Source organism: Azolla caroliniana, unplaced genomic scaffold (assembly GCF_043228905.1).
Source record: "Azolla caroliniana isolate FFs.n. ecotype wild unplaced genomic scaffold, voAzoCaro1.0.p SCAF_7, whole genome shotgun sequence".
Taxonomy (NCBI): Eukaryota; Viridiplantae; Streptophyta; class Polypodiopsida; order Salviniales; family Salviniaceae; genus Azolla; species Azolla caroliniana.
Window position 1 is genome coordinate 11,404,131 of NW_028230442.1, and position 6,823 is coordinate 11,410,953.

Here is a 6,823-nt window from a genome sequence, read left to right on the forward strand (position 1 = left end):
AAGAAGGGGGAACTTCCATTCTGGTTCGAGTCAACAAAACTCGATCGAATGCGGATATTGCAGAAAAATCGGCCATCATGAAGAAGAGTGCCGGAAGAAGAAGCGTGAGTCGGCTTCCACAAGCCGACAACTCACAAATTATGCTACTAACTCCGATTATGAAGACCTTGGGGGAATGTTCGTGGTCAAACATAGAGCAAATTCTATGTCGTCCGACCATATCAATTTCAACCAACTCAAGGCGATGCAATCGAAAGGATTCATCATCGGGCTCCCAACCTTCAAAGAGAAAGAGATTGAAGGAGTATGTGAAGCATGCCAATTCGGCAAGCAACATTGGCACCCGTTTCCGAAGGAGAGGAATGTGAGCAAAGGCCTATTGAACATAGTCCACTTGGATGTGTGGGGACCGGCACAAATGGCTACGTTCGGAGGATGTCGGTACTCTGTTACCTTCATCGATGACTTCTCTAGATACACATGGGTTTTTCCCATGAGGATGAAGAGCGAAGTGTTTACACACTTCCAAAAATTCAAAAGCGAAGTAAAAAAGACAACTGGGCGTCATGTACGATGTCTTGGGTCAAACAGAGGAAAGGAATACTTCTCCGAGGCATTCACAACATATCTTCGAAAAGAAGGAATTCGGCGAGAATTCACTTGCCGACACACACCGCAACAAAACGGTGTAGCCGAACGAATGAACCGGCACATCCTCGAGGTAGCACTGGCCATGCTCAACGAGAAGCATATGCCTAAGTCATATTGGGCAGAAGCTTCAAATACTGCCATCTACCTCATGAACCGGTGCACAACATCTAGAGTGCACAAGGTCACCCCACACGAGAAATACTATGGGAAGAAGCCGGATCTATCCCATGTAAGGATATTCGGTTCCATTGCATACATGCACATTCCTTATGAGGAGCAGCAGAAGCTAGACCCAAAATCAGAGAACTGCATCGTCGTGGGGTACTCATTGGAGCAAAAGGGGTATAAGTGCTTCAACCCCTCTACTCGGAAGACTCGTGTAAGTCGTGTTTGACGAATCGACATCATGGTACAAACCCGAGCCGACTCCTCCCGAGCCATCTACGAACGACCTCGACAACACAGAAGACGATGATCAACTAAGGTCAATACTTGAAGAGAGTCCGATCTCAACCAGATTGAGCGAACCACAAGAGCCTCCGAGCAACCAAAGCACATCTCGGCCAAGTCCAAAGATGGACAAAGGGAAGGCCAACATGCTGGAATATGAAGACGATCACTTTGACAGCAATGAATCGACTCATCCACTCGATAGTGAGTTCAATGTCTTTCATGTGTCTCTTACGAGGTCACCCGGAGTTGAGAAAGCACTCACATCGGCAAATGAGAAACTCCTTCACTCCACCAGAGAGAAGAATCCTGTTAGTCGATTCGGCTACAACGACTATATGGCATACCACTATGCCTTTATGATGAAGGTGGCAGCAATTTGAGAACCGGAGAGCTTTGCCGAAGCCGCTAAAGATCCGCGATGGGTCAAAGCGATTGACGAGGAGATGCAAGCTCTTAGCAAGAATGAGACATGGGATCTCGTCCCTCACTCACCGCACAAGAAGGAAATCGGTTGCAGATGGATATACAAAGTGAAGTATAATGCAGACGGTTCTGTCAACCGCTACAAAGCTCGACTCGTAGCAAAGGGCTACGCACAAACACAGGGCATCGACTATGAAGAGACCTTTGCCCCGGTGGAAAAAGATGACAAACGTGCAAACCATGATAGTGCTTGCAACATCAAAAGTGTGGCACCTCCACTAGATGGATGTCAAGAACGCTTTTCTTCAAGGCGAATTAGAAGAGGTATACATGGTACAACCACCCGGCTTTGAATCCAGCATTCATCCGAAAGCCATATGCCGACTCAAGAAGCCTCTCTACGGCCTTAAGCAAGCACCACGTGCTTGGCACTCGAAGATAACACAATATCTTCATCGAATCGGCTTCCGAATGTCAAAATCCGACAATTCTCTCTATGTAAGAAGCAATTCCGAAAGTCTGATCGTCATCATCTTGTACGTGGATGATCTGGTCATTGGAGGTGAGCATCTAGTTGACATCAACAAGGTCAAATCCCTCCTTTCCAATGAATAACATGAAAGAGCTCCACTACTTCCTTGGAATCAAGGTAATTCGGACTCCAACCGGGATTATGATCTCCCAACGGCACTACATTCTCAACTTGTTATACAAGTTCGGGATGACTGAGTGCAAGTCTGTGGCAACACCTCTCGACCCAAACCTCAAACTAGATGTCAATTATGGCACCACAAAGTGTGAGCCAACTCAGTATCGACAACTGATCGGTAGTCTTATGTACCTCACGATCACTCAACCAGAACTGAGCTATTCGGTCGGCCTTCTTAGACAATTCATGCAAACGCCACGAGATATCCATTTGGATTGTGCTAAGAGAGTGCTACGATACGTGAGCGGAACAATGGACTATGGCATTCTCTATAAGTCGGCCACGCCAATTCAACTCGAGGGGTACACAAATGCTGACTGGGCAGGCAACAAAGCCAACCGACGATCAACCTTTGGTTTCTTCTTCTCCCTCGGAAGTGGAGCCATCTCCTGGAGTAGCAAGAAGCAACCAACCGTCGCTCTTCCGAGCATAGAGGCCGAATATAGGGGGGCGGCGGTGGCTACATGTGAAACCGTATGGCTTAAGAAGATCTTGAAGGATCTGGGCATTCCCATCAAAGATCCAATTCCCCTTTACTGCGACAACATGAGAAGTATTTATTTGGCTCGGAACTTGGTGTTCTACACACGCACGAAGCATATCGAAGTGCACTATCACTTCAGTCGAGAACGCAATCAGGCTGGTCATGTCGACCTTCAACATATCACTACGAATCTTTAGACAACCGACATCTTCACCAAAGCCCTAGGAGCCAACAAGCTCTGGCAATTCCTGTCAAACTTTGGATTGATGGTCCCGTACTTGCCAAGCTTGACGGGGAGTACAAGCGAAAACCGGATACCATCCGAACCATTCGAACCGGATACAAGCCGAAGCGGATATCAACCGAAGTAGCCAATCAAAGTTGAGCTTGAGGGGGCCTGTTGAGAATCAAGCTCAACCTAGTCTCGTGTGTGAACACACCCTTGAGAGTGTGCACTCAAAGGTCAAAAGTCACCACTCTTATCTACACATTAACTATGTGTCATAGAATCATATTCTATGACACATAACTAATGAGTTTTCACATTCCCCATGACCCATGAGCTTTGGTAGTTAATGAAGAGAGAGAGTGACTATATAAAGCACTCTCCTCCTACTTTGTAATTAGTTCGGTTAATCTGGTTTGTAATATACATCATCTTGAGTATTCTATTGTTGTTCAAATCTATCTATCTTGTGTTTCTCTCTCACTCTCGCTCTCGCTCTCTGTCTCTCATACACACACACTCACAACACATATCTCTAGTCTATTCCGCTGCACAAGAATCACCATTGATTCTTTACAGTATTAGATCGAGCTTGTTACGGCTCCGGTTTCGTTCGGTGGGGAATGGAAGCCGGTGTTGGTTCCGAGTTGGCAAGCTTCACATATTTCAGCCTTTTGGCCGTCAAATTTCGGCAAACCGAAAACAACTTGTTTCAATTACAGGTCCTAAAGCCTCCGGTAGTTAACGTGGCCGATCCGCTTATGCCAGAGGTCGATGTCCAATTCAATCTTTTGTCCTTTGGCAAACATGGTGGTGCCGACATCATTGGTGTTGAGGATGAACATCCTCCCTCCTCCACACTCTTGCGCGATTATCCAGCCTTCTTCCTCTATGAAGCACCCGAGGTGCGTAAACCACACCAGCATCCCCTGGTCGATGATTTGTCCGACCGACACCAGGCTTTTTGTGATTGTCGAAACGTGTAATACATTCATAAACTTCCCCCTCAGTCCGACATGGCTCAAAGGGACTTCTCCGACATGCACAATTGGGTGAGGAGTGTCGTCTCCGGTTTCGACAACTCCTAGTTGACTCGATTTCCCAAGAAAGGAGAACCACTCTTCGTGGCTTGTCATGTGGTTCGACGCACTGGAATCAACGTACCATACTTCCTCCGATTTGGGAGTGATCTTCTTCATCGGGTTTTCCTTGTGTCTCATCACGAAGGCTGGCCCTTTACCGGTCTTCCCGGTTCCGAATCCTTCCGATCCTTCTGTGTAGTGCACACTTTGCTAGTTTTCCCAACTGGTTTTGCCGGATCCGGATTTTTCCGAATCGGCATGCTTCTTCCAACACTTGCTTTCCCTGTGGCCCTTTTTGCCAGAGTACCAGCATTCCATGTCATCTTTTCCTTGCCGGCTTCCGACTTCCGGCACCGCTTTGACTCCCCCTACTTGTAGAGGGTCTGGAACTGCTATCGGCACCATCTCTGTGCCTTCGGTTCTGCTCTTGTCGGCCGCCTCCATTGCGTGTCAACCCACCTCGTCCACCACGTCCATGGGGCCGATTTGTCTCCGTGTACAGCATTCGGTCGTCTAATTGAGTGGTCCTCGACCCACTCGCGTGGTTTTCTTCGATCATTAGCATCGATTCCATGTCGAAGAAAGTCGGTGGCTTCTCCCGACTGTAGATCCCTGTCCGGATTGGCCCGTACCTTTGCGCTAGACCACCAAGGCAGATTTGTACCATCTCGTCTTTGTCCACCGTCACGTTGATGGACCCGAGTGTGTCACAAATCTCCTTTGTTTTGGTTGTGTAATCTGTAACATATGGGCTGTGGTATTCGCGTCGAAAATCTTCCTCAGATTTCCCCAAGCCTCCTTTGGCATTTTTGCATCCTTTATGTAGCAGAGCATCTGGTCGTGCACACAAGATGCAAGGCAATACAATACTCGGCTCGCTCCTTGCTCCCATACCGGGAAGTCCTCGTGTGCTAGCTCCAACACTATTGTGTTCATTCCTTCACGAAGCTCCAAATTCTATGCCCTAGTAGGTACTGGTGCATCTTGTATGACCAAGACGCAAAGTTGCTCCAGTCGAGCTTCTATGTTGGAAGTGAACTTGCCATTCCTTTGTCCATATCTTCTCTCTATTTGTTGTTACCAGGTTCTAGGGTTCGTCTACGAAAGCAAGTGTCAGCTGCAGAGGTTCTCAACCCTCGCGCTCTAATACCATGTTAATGTTAATTTGTGGAAGCGTTTAGACAGAACCGGGTCAACCAGATAGCAACAGAGAACAAGATGAAGGTTTAATGGAGAAGCTTATTACACAGATATTATATGCAGGAGAGACAGAGAGAGGAGAACATAAACGTAGATTCAAAATAATAAAAACACTCTATACATCCAACATGCTAAACGACACTATTTATACAAGTCCATAAAGAACACCAGGTCATTTGAAACAGGTAATATGTCGCATTATGAGAACACTACGTCGAAAAAGGGCACAAAAGCACGCAGTTTTCAAAAAGACACGACGCATGCGTAAAGCTTTTCAGAAAAGGTGGCAAAATATATTGAATTTCAACATGACTACCACTTTGAGTCATAAGTAAAATGCCTCCAAAAATACATCACCAAAATTACAAAATAATGTACAACATGTCTACCAGTTACAATTATACATATTCGTGAGTTTACATCCAAAACAAATTTACAAAGTTTCCGATCATGTAGTAAAACAATCCCCAGCTTGAACCAAACAAATATATTAAGACATGTCTGATGGACTTGAAGAGCATTTTGACGTCTCATCCTCATCATCAGTGGCAATCAAAGCATTATCCTCATCCAATTCCAACCCAACATCTTTGTGGTTATGAGAATTGCTTCTGGTTATTCTCTGTATTTCGTTTGACACCATGTTTGGGATTTTCTCCTTTATTATCTTGATAGTTGCTTGTCTTAGATGACTTGATTTTGTCAATGAGAAGTCATATAATAGTATGTCAACACGGTCTAGTGCGAGAGTAGCCGTGCTCGGTATATTCTTTCTTCTTCTCTTTCTTCTTGAACATCCGACATCCTTAATCATCTCTAAAGAATACTTTCCTGTAAATGCATCAGTTGAATTTGTCTGATACCAATGGACTACTATTGACTTTGTCTGACTACTTTCTTCATCCCTTACTAATTCAATAATTTTTGCAATCCAAAATGGATGGCCCAAGGTATCGTCCCCTGCTAATGTTGCAACCAACATTCCCACTTGTAGTTCTTGCAAATTACCTTGCCATCTTGCCTCAACAGTACGTGACTTTCTTGGTCCCACATAAATATCTCTTTGCAGTGGCCGAACTAAATCATGAAGCTCCATATTATTCGATTGTTGGTGATGAGTCTGCGATATCGTTGATGTCATCCCAATGTTCCATGTGAATGGGATACGGATTGGCCATAAACCGGCGATGTAATTATCTAAAATGGTGCGTTGATGGGTGAAGAAAATCTCCCACCATTCAACATCCTCATCACCGGCATACTTCTTAGTCTGATCAATATTATTTTGTTTCTCTGCTAGACAACTCAACCAATATGCCCTTTGTTCATCAATAGTACTATTTGGTGCTACATTTTTACGATCATCATATGGCATTTGTTGTGCACCATGTAGAGGTTCATCTGGGATATGAAGAAGGAGCCTACAACCTTCTTGGGGCTCCCATTGTGCACTAGATGAGTATTGTTTTGCAAACAACACCGTCATCTTCAGGTGGGCCGATCTTTGTTTTATGAGGAAGACATGGTTGAAACTTATATTATTAAGAGGTGCAAGCACCCTACCTTTAGTCCCGTCACTATCCATGCAGAAACGT